Source organism: Cryptotermes secundus, unplaced genomic scaffold (assembly GCF_002891405.2).
Source record: "Cryptotermes secundus unplaced genomic scaffold, Csec_1.0 scaffold125, whole genome shotgun sequence".
Lineage (NCBI taxonomy): Eukaryota > Metazoa > Arthropoda > Insecta > Blattodea > Kalotermitidae > Cryptotermes > Cryptotermes secundus.
In genome coordinates, this window is record NW_019720162.1 from 892,074 (window position 1) to 909,427 (window position 17,354).

At 42.7% G+C, this 17,354-nt stretch overlaps 1 long non-coding RNA gene across 1 annotated transcript in view; it reads right to left on the reverse strand.

Moving 5' to 3' along the window:
• LOC111867045 overlaps positions 1-17,354 on the reverse strand; it is a 264,491-nt gene that overhangs the window by 71,791 nt on the left and 175,346 nt on the right. Inside the window, exon 3 of the long non-coding RNA XR_002843278.2 lies at positions 10,356-10,469. This is a non-coding gene — a long non-coding RNA (uncharacterized LOC111867045). The remainder of the gene's footprint in view (positions 1-10,355; positions 10,470-17,354) is intronic.

Here is a 17,354-nt window from a genome sequence, read left to right on the forward strand (position 1 = left end):
TTGCATTAAGTTATGTAGTAGGACATAAAAGAAATAAACAGTCTTTTGTTTCAGTATATCGTGTCTATTCTGTGAGTATTAATGATATTAAATATGGATACGTGAAGTGTACGAGCAGCATACCATGTAGAGCAGACGGCTTAAGGTTGACTATTTTTGGGTGTTATTCGTGGGAGAAGTTAAATGTCGGTCTCGACGTATCATTCAATAATGTATCGGGCTACAAAGGAATAAGGGAGAAAGGGCAGAAGTTGATATGAGGGAAGCTTACATAACAAATTTTGGGTCTTCCCATTAAATTCTTAATATGTATTACAGTAGTTCTCAAATGGCGAACATTTTAATATCATCAAATTAATTTTGTGATGTACGGCAAGGTACACTGAATTACCATTCTTCATCTGGTTGAACGTAATCACTAAACATGAGTAATAAATTAAACAAGCTGAAGGTGTACGTTATTTCCTGAGAAGCTAACAGGTACTTAGCTGGTCAAAATATTCCCCCTCATTCTTAAAACCAAATATTCAGCACTGTTTTCACAGCATCCCACAGTCTGTCCCTATCCTGAACCATACGGACCCAATTCAGAGCTTTCCATTCTTTTCTATCTATCTACCTACCTACAAACCCACCGACCTACCTACCTACCTACCTATTCATCTATCCATCCATCTATCTGTCTGTCTATATGTCTGTTTATCGCTGCGCAGCCCTTGGGGACCTTGGCCACTTTTGAAGTTTCTTAATCCATACACAGTCGGTAGGACTCCTTGGACGGGGGATCATCCCGTTGCAAGTCGGCAGTCCCAGATGATAGATGTTGGTGATTGTGAAGCATTTGGTGGAATGTTTGGCAGGGGAAACCGAAGTACTCGGAGATAACCTGCCCCAGTGCCACTTTGTCCACCACAAATCCCACCTGACCTGACCCGGGATCGAACCCTCTTTACTTAGTTTTCTGCAATACCTGTCCTTCCTTTCTCTTAGATCTGAATATTTTTCTCATCATATTAATCTGAACAACCTCAACCTATCTTTCCGCTGTAGAAAAGGAAGCATTCTATTGGATACCCAAAAAGTTTCTCAATTGAACTGATTTGCCGTCACCCGCCAGTCGTAAAGTAACTCTTACTCTGAGTGGAGCTAGTGAAGGGTGAGTGAGTTGGAGAGTTAGATAATCGCTGGGGTTCAGATGATGCGAGCTGTTGCTCTCAGAACCTGGTAGCTGAGACAGGGAACAGTTCGGAAACTCGGAGCAAGAGAAACGTCCGACGTTGAAAGCCGCTACCAAGCAACGGCTACTGAAGACTGTAACAAACTGAGAACATTATTCTGGTTGTGACAGTGGTTTGTGAAGCGTAACCACGTGTCCAATAAATACGACTGCCAATCCTACCCCATCTATAGTCACTCATAATTGTGGCAATGAAATAGCCCCAAATTGTGTTCTGTTTCAGCCACCGACTTACATCAATGACATCCTGTATCAACGTTTCTAACGTTGCTGCGTAACCATAACTAATGGCATTGTTTGGACTTCAAGCTATTGTCTTCAGCTTTCTTCAAAAGCAAAATGGTTCGAAAATTCGACTTGTTTACCTCTTCAGATGTATGATGGGAAAGGGGCATGCTGTTACAGCTGTTACAAGGAGCTCGTCTCAATCGCTGAACACAGAAGGAAATCCTGAACAAAAGCTATATTGTCTTTGCATCAATATTCAACAGCGAGAGATAAGACAAAATTGGCAATGGAAATTAAGAATAAACCACAAAAAGAACGAAAATAAAATTCCCCATAATCTGGGTTAATGTTCTTTAAATTTGTACTATAAGAAAACACAAGAAAAGTAGCAGAAGAAATTTCTGTTATCATCAAACTTCAATGAAAGAAAAGAGAAAATGCCAACAAAACGACAAACCCCATAAGAAAACGAATTATAATCCCTTGTGTGTAGGGTCAAACTCCCACAGATGGTCACTAAATAAGGTAACAGAAATCTATTCTCCTGACTTCGGCTAAGTAGTTCAGGCCGCTTCCAACGTTAGGTGTTGGTAAATTTTACTATTTGCCTTCTGAAGCAAAAGACACTTTTGGAGAGATTTCTGTAGGCCTTCTGTAATTCTCTCGTTAGACAATGCGTCGGAGATGAAGCCTAATTCGAGAGCTATATAAAAACTGCCAAACCAGTTTCCCAAACTTATTAACTATGAAGATGGCACCCGAAATTTTGCCGAAAATTTGAAATTCCTTAACAATTGACGCAACTTATTTCATATTAACCCTTTCAAACCTCTATGGTTACTATACGTACCACCGATATTAACGTATTGTCTCGAAAGTACATATATCTGCGTGTTATTCTTCTCACAATAAAGAGTCTCTCTTTCCTCAAGCAGCATTAACCGGTTTGTCTCTGTAGCGGAGGCGTAATGTGTTTCCTCTGAGGTACGGACTGAATTCTTATATATTATTTAGAATAAATCCAGTCTTTAGAGTGTTTAACACTAGGCAAGGAAATCTACGGGGTTTAAACATTTTTACTGACATAAAACATCGCCGACAACAGAAAACAGAAAACGATAAACGAACACCAAAATAAGTGCCCCAGTTACATCCTTCACATGTAGACATTATCTTCTTCTCTTCCAGGAGGATATGACATGTCTCCACAAACTGGAATATGTACGTAGGTGGTCTAATTACGGGAGGTGGCGGCAGAATTTCACGGTTGGTCACCGACAACAGATGTCACTGGCATAGAGGGTGCTCTTGACTGCCCTAACCGGTGAAGGGTTACTAAATCATACCCTAGGGCGTGTGTGAGGGTAGTAAGGGGGATGGGAAACCACAAGAGGGTGGCATACGCGCTTATGATTACCACAACCTACTCAGTAATTGAAATAGAATCGATGCTTGGCTGCACTGCGCATCCTGCGACCCTAATTCGTTTCACTTTGAAAGTTGAAACGTGACGATTGCACAATTGTCACGCTAACTTCCTCCGTCTCAGATAGAGACGTCAGTACAGAGACTGATAACTCCGCTGAAGACAGTTATACATCCTTATAGAAGCGACGTTCCACTGCATAAGCGGTAAGATAAACAGAACGATGTAAACAAATGTATTATTCCACACCTGACATGCCTGAGGGTAGGGCCGAAGATAATATAATGTTTAAGATCTGAGGTTTTCACGGCGGTGAATATGAAGACTGCCGTGTTCCAGATGTGAGGCCGTGTAAATATTGTGTAAACCGACGTTTCGGAGGAATTTATTGCCTCAATCTTCGGAGTATACAAGTCTGTAAGTGAGGAACCAGTGTGAGAAGGTGGCCGCCTACGAAACGTCGATTTACACAATCTTTACACGGCGCCACATCCCAGAAGACGATATTCTACAGCGAAATGTTTGCACCACAAAAATGGTTGAGCGTGAAGCTAACACAAACACCTCGAAAAACAGCGTATATTAAGAAATCTAACGATATATCCCGCATGGATAATTGGAAGAAGGAATGAAGTAAAAGTTATATAGTGCTACCTGTCATGTACTAATTATTTACCACAGGTGCATTAAGTCAACTAAAGTTTGGATTAGAAAATACAGCCCTGTCATTCGAGCAACTGCAGGAAGTGATTAATAAGTTACAAGGTAGACGAAACGTGGGATGACCCAAACTGAGATGTCTGAGAGGTGTAGAGAATAATTTGCAATGTGTAAAAGAGAAGATAAATGAGAGAACAGAATGGAGAAATAAAGGTAATGTCCCTGTGTTTAACCAATTAAGCACTATGCTATGAAGACGTATGGGGGAGTGGATGCATAGATCCATATTTTCTTGACTTCAGCAATAAATGAAGGTGAGTGGTCAGCTTCACAGCCCAGCAGCTTTAACATCGGAGAATGAGCCCCAGATATTCACAGGATAGGAGGCTGTGTGGGCCCCCCAGTCAGTCTGAACACTAGAAATGTATTGGTATCTGTCCTAAAGGACGCCAGTATAACGCCTGCAGAACCAAAAATGATAAATATGTGAACACATGCAGTGAGATACCGTGTTGTTGTTTAAGGCTCAGTAGCTATGCGATAAGAATGTCAATCAACTTTGCGGGAGAGACCTAACATTATTACAACTACACATTACGACTTACGCCATTATCATTCTGTTATGTGTCACAGAATTAAATGATTCACCCTGTATGATATTTCCAGCATTTCAATAACTCAGCAATTCAAACTACATCCAACTCCGTGGTCTGTAGTCCGCAAGCGAACTATACCGAACGAGCGACCGCCGCTTGTCGGCGAAGTTAGTGCCAACTTTTGCGGATAGAGGGTGTCACTTGGTAAGCGCAACGGATCCCCACGGCCGTTAATCTCGGTTTTCTAGACCGGAGCCGCTATTTCCTTGAAATAGCTCCTCAATTATCCTCATGAAGCTGAGTGGACCCCGTTCCAGACCCACTACTTCTCAGAAAATCTGTTAGCACCGGGAATCGAACCCGGGACCTCTGGATCTGTAGCCAGGAACTCTGACCACTAGACCGCATAGACGATCTATGCATACTTTATCACATTACATATTTCATTATTTCTATTATCCTAAATACCTACATCAGCAAATACTGCATAGCTCAGTCAGTATAATTATGAGCTGCCGGATGAACGACTAACGGATTGAGGTTCGATTTCCTGTAGGGACAAGGGATTTTTTATTCTCCACAGTGTCCAGGCCGGTTCTGGGTCCATCTAGCCTTCTATGTAATGAATACCAATGATCTTTCCCCGTGGTTAAAGGGGCCGAAGCGTGAAGCTGATCATATATATCGATCTAGTATCTAGACTCCACTCTCTCGTATGTCCCAATGGCTTGGTGCTTAATGAGAGACAATAAGGCCCTGTTTCTGTAAAGAACAGGAAGAAATGAAGCCGCATTAGAAATACTAACCCAGATAGTGAAAGTCTGACATCACGAAGCCAGAAGAGAGTGAGAGAAGGATGAAGGAGAATGAAAATGGAGTGTCAATAAAAGCTGATAGTTACACGAACAAACACGTGTATTTTTTAAGGACCACAAATTCAAATGACTTCGTTAGTGGATACGCGAATGGAAGGTATATGGAAGGAGACTTCGATGCCACAATTCAGTTAATAAACCGGAATTCATTTTGAACCACTGCAGAAGAATACTGTGGCATGTAGACCCGTTGCTATGCAACGACCAGGAAGTAAACAACAACACAACAGCCGTTGCTAATTAAAAGCTCCGCAAACAAACATATTTCCATGACAAAAATTGCACTGCAATAGAGGAACGGCGTTTTATATGCGGTCCGTGCCTAGATATAATAAGCAAGGCCAGTGAGATTATGCGATTTGTACATGGCTTTCAACCTTCCGTATGTATATGACTATACGTAAAACAAAATTGTACAAGCAACACACAGAATTCATACAAAATCATGAGAATGAACATGAACAAAGCGAAGCCAGATAGAGAAAACATAAGAGACTTAAACTTGGCGGTGGCCAAGCCTACGACCGTTCAAGTGGCTAGCTGCCGTTGTAGCATAGAGTATTTTAGATAGGTATGATCTGCTTTGCAAAGCCTGGACTCACAAATGGCTTGTATAGAGTTCAAAAGGAAGAATTTTCAACTNATATGTATATGACTATATGTAGAACAAAATTGTACAGGCAACACACAAAATTCACACAAAATCATGATAATGAACATGTTCGTGGTATAGAACAAAGCGATGCCAGATACAGAAAACATAAGAAATTTAAACTTGGCGGTGGCCAAGCCTACGACCGTTCAAGTGGCTAGCTGCCGTTGTAGCATAGAGTATTTTAGATAGGTATGATCTGCTTTGCAAAGCCTGGACTCACAAATGGCTTGTATAGAGTTCAAAAGGAAGAATTTTCAACAATGCGCTATATATGCGACACGTACACTTGACGAAAGACCAAACGTATTCATATGAGGCAAACCCATCCTCTCGTCAGGGACAGTGTCACGTAAGAGCTATGGCAGCAAGCGTTCAGTTGCAAAGAACTCTTGTCGTGGCCCTAGAGGGGCTTGGAACAAAGATGAACTGATTTGTGGTAAACTGCCATTCGTAAAGTAACTCAGACTCAGTCAGTGAAGAAATCTGAAGGCTCACAGAGCTATTAAGGAGTAAAATGAAGTCATGAGTCCCATGGGACTCCTAACTAAGATTCACTTAGCTGGCGAGGACCAGCATCAAGTTAGAAGTCTGTCAGTGCGTGAGTTAGTTAGATGACTTCTGAGGTTCAATTGTTGTGAGCTGTTTCTGTGAAAAGCTGAGGTCGCAGACAGTTTGGGAATCCAGAGGAAGGGGAAAGTCCGCCATTGGAAGCCGCCACCAAATAACGGTAGTGAAAACGTGATTGTGGACACTAGTGCGGATGTAACAGTGTACTGCATAGTGTGTGAATTAGTATTATGGTTATAATTACTTTTAGTCGCCGATCTGTAAGAGTGCAATAAACATAATTACCAATCCAAACCCCTTATATAGTCACTCGAACGAGTGACAATATTTATTATGTCGCAGAATTATCAGTATTCAGAAGAAAAGCTTAACGAATCTACAAGGTTTATATTGTTCTTTGCATCCACTCTATTCTTCAGTGATGCTAAAATTAATTTTCAGGTGAAGTAAAATTTCATACATTTTTTCTGTTTGCTGTTCCTCCTATACAAGCTTAGGAGTAATGTTTTTATAACGTTAAAGAGAGGGCATTTAAATATCTGAATATAAAATATATGCCTTTTCTATACTAAGTTGAAGCAACTTATTGAAAAGCAAGAATTTTACTACCACTATAACCAAAACTGCTACCATTAACAATTCTTATTTTCCGTCTGCTTGGCATTTCAACACGATTTTATCCTCCTTCCATAATTTAAGAGTTTACCTTATTCCATGTATGCATACTGAATCCAGGAAAACATAAAACACCCTGAGTGGAATTCGAACCTGCCATCCCTGTTCTCTGAATATCCAAGGACGGTTGCCTTGGTTGGTACGTTACAATATTCGATCCAAACTTTTTGTTATTCCGGTTGTGGAATATGGCAACACTAGGAAGCTCTACAACAGGCCTAGAGCAATTTCGACAAGAATTTACGTTAACTGGATTACAACAAAATTAACATAAATCTCTAGAAAGAACGTTGAAAATGTTGCGGCGATTATAGTATCAAACTCGTTACATAAATGTTAGGGCAGAATGAGATGAAGCAAACGCAGCTGGAATATAATCGCCTCTTTACATTATAATGGTGCTCCCGCTGTTAGCAAGAGTACACACATAGCTCAGCTTACAACGGCTGCAACACGAACAAACCGGCCTGGAACCAGAAACCTACAGAGCTTAAAGTGCAGAATAGTTTCAGTGATAGCGCAATTATACTATTATTCATAAAGGATTGCGCTATAGTGTGTTAGTGCCCATAGACGGGGTTTTGATTGGTGAATAGATTTATTGAGCATTTACAGGTCGTAACTACAAATAACTATACCAGTATTATTGATTTCCACACTACAAATCACTACGAGCTAAGTCTTCTCAGTCTGCTTTCACTTATAGTAACGTAATCTATATAATCTATCTGTCTGTCTGTCTGCCTATCTATTCGTGTTGCCCCCATATGGAATATGGGACATCGTGAAACGCTTCATTTCATTTCAGTTTCATAATCTTAGTCGATAGGACACCTTGGACGGGAGATCAGCCCGACGCAAGGCCGCTACCTGCACATAAAACAACACAAGCAGAATAAACACAGACAAACATCTATGCCTTGGTGGGATTCGAAAACACGACTCCAGTTTTCAAGCGAGCGATGTCATTTCATGTCGTAGACAGAGCGGTCACTGATATCGGCTATGGATATCTATAGAAACAAAAAGTTTATATAAATGTGTACTATGAGGGCCTTCTTTAGAATAGTGGAGTTATTTTGATTTCAGCTGCCATAGTCAGATTAAGTCAGTGATTAAGAGACTATAAAATGTTAATATACATAATCATCAAATCCAGATCCCGCTATTATTGGTTACGCAGCTGAACACGTGACAGTATTATCTCGGATGCCTTTTACAGAATATTACGACAGAAGCTGATGTTTCCTTACAGTTCAGCATTTTGAAGGAAGGCCCTAAGGGCACGCATTCGTATTGTCACGTTCATCGAGTGGCTATAGACGGGGTTTTGGATAATTGGATTTGTTGACCACTTACAGGTCGTAACTACTAGGGGCGTTCCGTAAATAATGCCTCCTACTTTTTGTGTTAATATGTAACGTCTGAGCTGGATGTTGGTGGTGTTGTAGTAAAGGTTGAACCTTCCCTCCAATGTACTGTTAGTTTGGTTGTCGTGCGACAGATAGCGATAGCAGAGCAGTCTACCAAAATGGCGTCTGACATAGAAGTACGTACGAAACACAGATGTGTTATTGAATTTCTCACTGCCGAACAAATTGTACCCACTGACATCCACCGACACTTGCTAAAGGTGTACGGAGACAATGCAGTGGATGTCAGCACAGTGAGGCGGTGGGTAGTGCGTTTCAACGGTGGAGAAAGTGAAGTGCACGACAAGCCACGCCCTGGGCGTCCCTGCTCAGCTGCCACTCCTCACAATGAACAGCGCCTCATCCGAACAAATCAGCAGATAACGACCAGGGACTCTCAATTCTGAACGCTACAAAACGACGCTGACTAAGGTGAAAGCCCGCATTTCCCGAGTCAGGCCAAAGAAGCAGACAACGCTAGACCCCATACAAGTTTGGCGACCACCGCGCACATTGCAAAGTTTGGCTGGACTGTCATACCACATCCACCTTATAGCCCTGGTTCAGCACCTTCAGACTTCCATCTCTTTGGGCCTAAGAAAGATGGACTACGTGGGCAACACTTTCCAGACAATGATGCTGTCATTGCAGCTGTAAGAAAGTGGCTAGTCTCTGCTGGCGCAGACTTTTACAGGCGCGGCATACAGGCTCTTGTTAATCGCTGGTAAAAGTGCATAACGAATGGTGGTGATTATGTGGAAAAATAACTGTAAGTAGCTGAAATCTTGCTCTATTTAACTACATTATTATGCTTTCTGTATCTGTTGTAGTTTTCTTAAAAAAAATAGGAGGCATTATATACGGAACGCTGTAATACAAATAACTACAATAATATCGCTGGTGCTCACAGCTTAGTGTTCTCATTCTGTTACAATCTCCATTAGCCGTTCCCTGGTAACGGCTCATAACAATAGCTATTCCTCTGCTTCCGGGATCAAGTCCTGTCTGAACGGCGCCCCCTACCAATTCTTCTGAGTCCGAGTTACTCTGCAAATGGCGGTTTACCACTAATCAATTCGTCTTGGCGCCAGGCCCCTTGGTACGACCAGCAATTTTTTCCCAACTGAACACTTGCCTTCATAGTCCTTAAGTAAACAATCCCTGCTGGCCCTCTCCAGCTCAGTCATTCTCAGGTTCGAAACCCGCAGGAATTATGACCACATTTTACTGTCTCAGATTGGTGACCTCCCTAAACTAGAGGGTCAGGTCCGTGTAACTATATCTCCCAGAAACAGGGTTGCCCAGTTAAAAACCCCGACACTAGGTTCCTTTTTGTCGCCTCCTAGGACTCAGAGGGCTACGGTGAGGGTATTCGACCACGCCTCCACAGGGCAATAGTAATCTTCTTGCTTCAATTGTCCTCCTTATAACCCTTTTGCACGGACCGAGTAGAAAGCACCTTTTCCAGCAGTACTTCTATTGTTGCATGCGTATCCGTTGCCACGGAAACTTGTTTACCCCGTTGCCTAGAATGGGCTGTAGTATATATGTTTATTGGCCGGTCACGGTAGCCGAACGGTCTAAGGTATGTACTGTCTTCGCTCGCTTGGAAACCGGGATCGTGGGTTCGAATCCCAATCAGGGCATGGATGTTTAGTTTGTGTATGCTCGTTTTTCTGTGTTTGTGTACAGGTAGAGGCCTTGCGACGAGCTGACCACCCGCCTACCGAATATGTAAGATTTAGAAAAACCGAAGTGAAGAGAGAAGTTCAAGGAGGTAGGCCTAGGCCCACTGGGGCTGTAGTGCCAAGGGAAAAACAAATATATGCTTATTTCGCTGTCGTTGAATATATCATAAAATTTTAGTTACTCTGATATTCAAAAACCATCGTATAAATTATGGCATTTAATAATGAGACACTCTGTGTATAGTTATATAATTACACTGTATCAATTCCAGCAGATATTCTCACTATAAGAAACAATGTCAATATTCAGGTATGGGCAGGTGGCTTGTAACTTACTTGAAGACGTTGCGGTTATCAGGCGACGAATCGCAGGAAGCAATCAAAAATCACGTTCTTAGAATCTCAGGGGGTGGAGACGAGAGTTTCAACCTCCGGGACAGTTCGATTCTCCTGGAAGAATTAAGAAAACCACAAAGACCTCAGTGAGGGAAACCTGTAAGGTGAGACCATCTCCCGAACTCCAGTAAGAGAATTCAGGCCTTCAGCTGGAGGACTATCGTTACGTTGAAGAGAGCAGTCTTCTGAGATGTGGCACCGGGTAGATATGGTCTTAACCGACGTTTCGAAGGAACGTAAGGCCTCCATCTTCAGGGTAGAGCTTGCGGATTTTCTTTTTTCCTTCTACCCTGAAGATGGACGCGATACATTCATCCGAAAAGTCGATTAACACCACATCTACACAGCGCGACATCCCAGAAGACTGCTTTCTTCATTGTCACCGCCGTGGAAACCTCAAATCTTACATACTGTTACGTTATTCGTGTATATCCTTTTTTCTCGAACTTGCAATTTAATGACGCTCTTAATATCGAGAGTCCAGAGAAAGTAAAATATGGTCACGAGTCCACTCGACTTGGAAACAAGGATGACTTTGATGGCGAAACCAGTAGCAATTTACAGGAGAGACATAGATTTCATAGCGTTGGATGAAACGGTGATTAGACAATGCCTGCGTAGAGGCGGCCGGGGCGTGAAGATGACCACTCACCTCCATCTAGTGCCGAGATCAAAAATGGAGGAGCTATACCTCCACTCCTGCTTATGTCTTCATGGCATGGTGCTTAATTAATTAAATAGAGTGACAGCTTTACCTTTTTGTACCTCACTTTCATTCGACTGATTTAATTTACAGTTTAATTAATGACATTGTGGGAAGCTCACATTACAGGACGTCGAAATGTATCATAATTAGTACAGTTGAATAGAATGGACGTGAACGGAAACACTCGTCAATTAATTTGAGGTTCAATTCAGGCGTTTGTCTGGAGGTACTGGGAACAATCGTGAAACATGAATATAACGTGCCTCGTCCGAAATTCGAACCGGTCTATATCATTAGGGATAAGGCTTAAGAAATTTTACTAGGCATGAATTCGGTTTGATAGCCGGTAATTTATTTTTTTTAATTGCTAGTGGGATGGGACTAAGTCCCTTGTACTGCGGCCACTTCTGGCCTATTGTACCAGCCTCAGATGATAGGTGAGGGTGATTGTGGAGCAATTGGTGGAGTGAAGATTGGCAGGGGAAACCGAAGTACTCAGAGAAAACCCGTCCCAGCTCCACTTTGTCCACCACAAATCCCACTTCACCAGACCCTGGATCGAACCCGGGCCGCCGCGGTGAAGAGCCAGCGACTAACCGCTTGAGCTATGGCGCAGCTTTGATAGTTGGTAACAACAGATTTCGACACACGATATGCCTTGAGCCCCTTTTGTCCTAGCAGGTTACTCCCCTTCAACCTTCTGACAGGTACAGACGGGCGGTGTGGGTTGCTGTGCGTGTGTGTATGTACGATATGTATATAGACTTGTTACAACAAAAATGCCTTCCTCAATGTATCCATTGCCACTACCGCCGCCAGAGTGCAATTACAGATGCTACACGCGAGCCACGGGCCAAATAGCTCCAGTACATTTAATAAGCCCGGCGAATAACAGCCATACCAGCACGCTACGTCTCCTGGTGGAAGCAGTCGGACGTCTCAAGACGGAAAGTGCCGCGGACAAGGAGTAACTCGACTGCAGCGCCAGGAATCCGAAACCCGGTGCGGGTGTTTTTAGAAGTGAGGGCTATTTAGCGATGCTGTTTGCAAAGATTATATACAGAGTGTTTCACGACTTTAGGGAATAACTGCAGGAGGCGATTTTCTAGGTCTTTGTGATAAAAAAAGTTCATATAAACATGTGTCCGATTTTGGACGGTTACGGAGTTATGACCGTTTTAAACTCAGAATTGAAGGTAACGATTACTGACAGTAAACGGAACAAAATAATAAACCAGCATAATACATGATACATTTAAAGTATGAATGTAAAGTTAACTTCGTGAAATTACTTTTAATTTGAATTGATTGGTGCTTAAAGCTGATTTTCGAAAATGTCACCGCCGGCCGCAACACAGGCTGCCGGTCGGTTGTGAACCGCGCCGGACATACCAACCCACCCCGCCTTAGGTAGCTCTCAAGTGTCGACATAACAAGAATGCTCTGTCTCTAGCTGGCTAAAAATAGTGACCCGCCAGATGATAGACTCAGTTCACACGAGGGCGTGTACGGGAATGAAAAAACGGTTATAACTCCGTAACCGTCCAAAATCGGACACATGTTTATATGAACTTTTTTGATCACAAAGTCCTAGGAAATCACCTCCTGCAGTTATGCCCTAAAGTCGTGAAACACCCTGTATAATATAGAATTGTTAGGGGACTGATGAATTGGAAAGGACCTGAAAGGAAGCGGTTGTCTCGCCCAAGTATGAGTGAGGTGACAGATTCAAATATCACCCGAAATGATGGATCGTCCTGAGAATACTCATTGTTTTCCTCAGTCTCTACAGGTAAATTCCCAAAACATAGCACAGACACTTGCACAAATTTTCCAGGTTAGTGTTCACCAGTTATCTTAGCACTCGATAAAGACGCCTGCCGACACTTACGATGTAAGTCATAAATAAAGTCAACGACTACAGAAAGTATTTGGGGCCCACTCAGGCGCCCCTAGAGAGGTTACTGGGGGATATCCCCCCGTACACTACACAGGATGCCCATAAATCCCCTTTCCATTTTCCTGAAATTGTAGTGACAGCAGGGCTTGAAGTTTTGAGAGTGATCGTTATGAAGATTTCTATTTTCTGGGAAATAACGCAGTGTAGACCGCTGAAAGGCAAAAGATGTTTCGGAGGAACATATCATTTCCATCTTCAGGGTCAAAGAATAAAGCAAATAAGAAACCAGCGTGTTGTGTTTGCTACTTGCGTCATGGCTGTTTCTTGCTTGGTTTGTTTTTCAACCCTGAATATGGAGACAATGAAGGAGACATGTTCCTTCGAAATACCGGTTGGCTTTTAACGGACAACGACAAGTTATACCCCATAACATGGGTCACTTCCAATGCATGTCAAAATATTAATATTGGGTGACATGAAACTTCTATTCTTTAGCTTAGGTCGTTTATCTAAGGAATCCGTCCAGGTCCGAGGCTTTGTGTTCATTTTCGTAACATAATTATTTTCTACTAAGTATATGTTGCTGTCTCGTAACCAGAAAGCAGGACAAAATCATGACATTAAGATAGGAAACAGATGTTTTGAAAATGTGGCACAGTTCAGATATTTGGGAATGACGATAACAGATCTAAACCTGATTCAGGAGGAAATTAAGAGGAGACTGAACTTGAGTAATGCTTTTGTCTTCTCGTCTGCTGTCCAAAAACATAAAAAATAGAACGTACAAAACTATCATTTTGACTTTGGTTCTGTATAGATGTGAAACTTGGTCTCTGAAGGTGTTGAGGAGAATATTTGGACCTAAGAGAGATTAAGTGACAGGAGGATGGAGAAAACTCCACAATGAGGAGCTTCATAACTTGTACTCTTCTCCAAGTATAATTAGAATGATCAAGTCAAGGAAGATGAGGTGGGCAGGTCATGTAGCACGAATGAGAGAGACGAGGAATGCGTATAAGATATTGGTGGGAAAGCCAGAAGGAAAGACACCACTGGGAAGACCAAGGCGGAGGTGGGTGAACAATATTCAAAATGGATCTTAGAGAGATAAGTCGGGATGGTATGGATTGGATTGATCTGGCTCAGAATAGGGACCAGTGGAGGGCTCTTGTGAACACGGTAATGAACCTCCGGGTTCCGTAAAATGCTAGGAAATTCTTGAGTAGCTGCAGAATTGGTAGCTCCTCTAGAAGGGTTCTTCTCCATGAGTAAGCAACTAAGTATTAACCTTCTATATTTGGAAATTTTAAAAATTATGGGCCTTTTGTAATGCATGGAGTAGTTCCAACTTACAGTTCGTCCCGTGGTAATCTATTTTTCTGGGAACAATTATTATGATTTTGGACATTATCCATCGTCTTGTCTTTACCTAAAAACCATCCTGTAAATATTTTCTTAGCTCTCGCAGGCGGGTTGTGCTGTGTTTAGCTTATGTACCCCATCTTGAGGCTTGTACAGGTGTCCGGAGATAGCGACCAGCTCTACAGATTTGGCCCGAGTGAGTAGGTTTACCTGAAGACGGGAGCAGAATCAAGTCTCCGAAACGCTGTGTTTTGGGAAAGAAACAGAACGGTGTTTTAAAGTAAAAACAAGACGATGGACAATATCCAGAAACATAATATTTGTAAGTAGTTACTATAGGATTCTGACGATGGTGTATAACACACAGAGATATTTGTACAAATGTACAATCGTCAAAGACTTTTAGATCTTATTTATTTTCTTGATTGAAGGGCCGCGCCATAGCTCAAGCGGTTAGTCGCTGGCTTCCCACCGCGGTGGCCCGGGTTCGATCCCGAGTCTTATGGTGGACAAAGTGGCGCTGGGGTGGGTTTTCTCCGAGTACTTCTGTTTCCCCTGCCAATCTTCATTCCATCAAATTCTCCATCATCATAATCACCCGGAGCAGGCTACAATATGCCAATCAGCGGCCTCCGTGCCGAGTGGACCTAGCTGGACTCCACCCCCCACTAAGCGAATTAAAAAAATAAACTTGGTTGAAGCCCTGGGTAAGCACAGTGGAGCAGGGGAATTAAGGTACAGCTCCAATGATTCTTAACCTCGCAACTAGCTGAACGTTATTAGTCTGTTTCATGCTTCGACAGCTTTACCCTGCACAAAGAGATTGAGTTGTCATTCGGATAAAGCGCCATCTCGATATGATGGCATAGGCTAAGAAATATTGCTGTAACTGCCGGTAATAGAACGCGTGCCGTCCATGCCATAGTGACTGAACTCTTGCTGTACGAGTAATATGAAGACACATCAGACCCCTGACGTCACAGCAACTAAGCCTGCAGCAATCCCATATTTGACTCCATAACTCAACGCAAAATTATTAATTCTCTGAAAGTAGACCCATAATACAGCTGAATCTGGTGGCTAATCGGTTTATTGTTGGAAATATTTTCGGACGTTCTTTAGCTGGAATCAAGTTTTCGATACCGCAAAAAGGATGGATATTTTCCCTGAGTTGTTCTAAAAGTAAATATATCCCTGTAATAGACCCTGGAGGCCCATAGGGTTGTGAGACGTCGAGGCTTTCACATTTTCTAGACAATCGGCTCACAATTGGCGGTGAGGTCAGTATTATGCGCCGGACGCCCTGAAGATTCCTGATACTCATTTCTGTTAGAGGCTGAGTCGACTCCAGGGACATAATGCGACGGGAAGGATTAGGCCAATTAGAAACTCCATTGACTTCTTCGGGAACTGAACCCGCCACCTTCTGGCTTGTAACATAGTACATCAACCAACTATGCTAGCGCAAAATTTTTAAGAAGGAATAACAAATTAAGAAACTGAAGTGCACTCACGTGATTAAAATTGAAAAAGGACTTGGCAGTGAGGATTTAAATCACCTTAAAAGCCTCCATAACAGTCTTGGCAGATCGCTTTGGCAAGAGCATGTGAATAAAAATGTTTGTCCCTCTTAGTTACTTAAGGGACACGCCGTAGAGTAGTTGATTGAGGCATTATGATACAAGCCCAAAAGTCGTGGGATTGATTTCTTATGAGGTCGCTGGATTTTTTTAGTTGACTTAATCCTTCCAGCCGCACTATGACCCTGGGGTCGACTCAGCCACTAACAGAAATGAGTACCGGGAATCTTCCTGGGAGGGAAGGGGGGGGAGGATGTGCGGCTGGTGCGTAAGGCTCACAATCTCACTGAGATCTGTGAGCCCATTTTGTAGAAAATGTGGAAGCCTCGACGTCTCACAACTCTATGAGCTTACATGGCCTCTTTCAAGGATAGCTTTACCTTCCTTTACCTTATCTAATTAAACACCTCACCATGAAGATGAATGGGAGACTGGAGATATAGCTCCATCATTCCTTTATCTCAGCATTACCTGGATGTTTGTGGTCAGCTTCACGCCCCGGCAGTTTTACCCTTCGGCGAAACGGTTCTCGATAGTCTTTCTGTAAGAGACTGGGTGGGCCCCAGAACAGGTCCGTACTCTGTGGAGGGCAGAGAAATCTCTTATCTTTACAGGGAGTCGAACTACAGTGATCCAGCCCAGTATCCTCTCGCTATACCGACTGAGCTATCTCAGCTTCTTCGTTCCTCGAACATTCGGGCTAGTGGGCACTGCTTAGGCCCCGAATAATTTCTTTGCATGAAACCGACACATCACTTCGTCTGCTTGATATGTCCTTCTGATTTATCTCTCGTTTGGCCGCGCCATAGCTCAAGCGGTTAGTCGCTGGCTTCCCACCGCCGCGGCCCGGGTTCGATCCCACGTCTGGTCAAGTGGGATTTGTGGTGGACAAAGTAGCGGTGAGGCGGGTTTTCTCCGAGTACTTCGGTTTCCCCTGCCAATCTTCATTCCACCAATTGCTCCACAATCACCCTCACCTATCATCTGGGGCTGGTACAATAGGCCAGAAGTGGCCGCAGTACAAGGGACTTAGTCCCACCCCACTAGCAATAATAATAAAATAAAATGAAGAACATACATCTCTGAATGAGAAAAATAGTCACCCTAAGTGCAACAATTTATTGTAGTTCTATATCTTCCTTCTTACACACTGCATGTTTCGGCCGTAACTGTCCATCATCAGGTGTATTTCGTTTACGTAGCTGTTACACTGGGAGGTCATCCGAGTTAACAGATAATTAGAATAAATGAAGCAAACGATAGTCATAAAAGACAAAAAAATATAAAACCAATAAATGTAATATGTAGTTGTGATCATATAAGTGACGGGAAATTTGAGAAAAAAGCATGATGAGGAGCTTCATAACTCGTACTTTTGGCTAAGTATATTT